Here is a 2,460-nt window from a genome sequence, read left to right as displayed (position 1 = left end):
CCTGGTGCTGAAACACGGGGCCTGGCCGGCTGCGTGTTTCAGCACCAGGGTGAGGGGCAACCATAGAGACGCTTTGGCAGCCAGAGCATCTCTATGGAGGACCCAGCCTCCGGTTGCCTCAGGGCACGGTCAGGAACCGTGCCCTGCCTTGCTTTTTTAAACATTGATTTTTTTAGACCCCTGGATATCTATATAAGTTTGCAGCACGGGGAACATTTTTTTGTTCCCGCACGTGTCTGTTGCCCCACCTCAAAGGGCTTTGAGGCAGGGCAAGAGGCACATGCGCACTTGTGTGGACGTGCCCAGTAAGTCCAGTCTCTAAAAAATTGTCCTCTTCTCTGCTGGGGGCTGAGTCACCATTTTTAGCCAGGTGTAAACTGGCTTAACATCTACAATGTTATAATTCGGCATATGATGCTTGCATGCAATGTGCGACAAACAGTCTGCCAGGAGCTAACCTAGTGTTAAAGTGGTGTCCTAGTCATTATGGTCCAGGAACTACATAAGAGGCAAGGATTTCTTTGGGTGATATCTTTTATTGAACCAACTGCATGCTTGACATAGAGTTAGACAAGGTTTTGAATGCAACACATTCTTCATGGAGAAAAGCCAGCGCAGTGACAGTAGAAAAATTTTTTTAAGAAGTTGGAAGAGTGGGTATCTGCTATCCCAGGAATAGCAGATAATTACCAGAACTAAAAAAAACATTGATTGGGGCTAACATATGCACGGTAGCTTTTATACTGCTGTAAGGATGAGTGTGTATATATAAATATAGATATATTATCTATATCCATGTAGATAGATATACACCTACAAAAAACATGTGCGCCGACAGCCTAATTCTTCCTTTACTGCTTTTCCCATTTTTCACTGTTCCTTGTTGATAGATGCATTTAAAAGAAAGCTCCAGGTCCAGAACATCTGATCAATTTGCCTTCTTGAGAGAATGAAAGAGGAGGCAAACCAAGAAGCAAAATGTCAGTGAGCTACTACAGCCTGCTTCTGTGAGATGTGTGTAGTTCTTGTATTTCTGCAGCACCTGCGAGCCCTAGTTGTGGACTCAGGAACTAGTTTTACAAGCTGCCATCTAAATATTGATCTAAAATGTTGTCCTGGCTCCTGAGTTTACAATCTAAATAAAGGCAAACAGTTTAGTATAGATGAGGGATTACAATGAGATAACGCTGGTCATGGTGATAAACTGTGTCTTTAAATACAGCCTGCAATTTGAAAATGTGAAGTGAGACAGTTTAGGAGATCAGTGATTTCAATAATGTAGCAGAAGCCACCCTCTGGAAAAGAGCAGGAAACAACTTCCCTCATACCATTCAAAACCTGCCTACTGGGGATTTGACATTGCTCCTCCTTGCCAACACACAGGTTTTTTGTTCTCTGCATAAGAGGAGATGTGTTGCTACAGAGAGAAGTAGGCTTGCAGTAACTTGCTGCTTCTATTATTCCTCCTACGAAGGTCATTCCGTCTCCAGTTAGCAGAGCCGCTGGCAAAAGTAAATAACTAGGAGGTCACGTACAAGGATTTATTCACCTTTGGCACAAAGTCATTGTCTGTCTGAGCGTTTCATTTTTCTGCTATAATTCATAGACTGAAAACAAAATAAGGAGTCCCGATAGCCTTGTGAAGAGGGTGAACCCAAAGATCTATCTGGATTTTCCTATTAGTTCTTGGTTTGGAGTGCTACCTTTTGTATGAAGTGTCTCAGAATTTAGTAAACTATCTCAGCCATTACTTTCCTCTGAGGAAAATGTAAACTGGATAGCAATTTTCTATCAGCCTATTAATATTCCTGAAAATTATTGGTGTTCTTGCATGAATTTTTACTTCGCTGAAAAGTTAGCATGTTGCTGAAAAGTTCTGCTTTTTGGTTCCTAAAGCTGACTCTTTCTAGAGGTTCCTGCAGTGACCAGTCCTTTCTTCTCAATCATTAAAATCCCCTTGAGGAAAAACAGAAGTCTAGCCATCACTAGCTACCAGTTTTTAACTAGCACTCCTAGAACAGCTGCATGTTCTTCCTGTTTCTCTCACCTCCATCCAGGTCCTCTGGAACTATTGCATTCATGCTACGGTAGCACTTAGAAGTCCTGGTACTTTGCTAGGATAGGGCTGTTCAGCTTCAGTGTGGGGGGGGGGGAAGCTGCACATATTTCCCTCCTCCCAGGATCACCCGTTGGACAGCCCTTGCACCAGGACATCATTGGTTCCAAGCTGTACAAACACAGGATGGGGAGTGTTGGTGTGCCATAAAACACAAGTGTTTTCCCAGCTTGTATTCCAGCTGCGCTCTGAAGGGGAATGAGGACCATTTGAAGCCTACATCAGAAAGATACAGTTGCAACCTGGCTTATCTTGATCAACCTTTTATAGGATTGACATTGTGACCTGTGTTGGAGAAGGCTAATGACTTCCCTGGCTTGGGAATGCCTTGCTTAGAATAGACC

Source organism: Gavialis gangeticus, unplaced genomic scaffold, assembly GCF_001723915.1.
Source record: "Gavialis gangeticus isolate Ggan-Ray unplaced genomic scaffold, GavGan_comp1, whole genome shotgun sequence".
NCBI lineage: Eukaryota > Metazoa > Chordata > Crocodylia > Gavialidae > Gavialis > Gavialis gangeticus.
The sequence above is the reverse complement of the archived record's forward strand: the minus strand, read 5'-3'. Positions refer to the sequence as shown.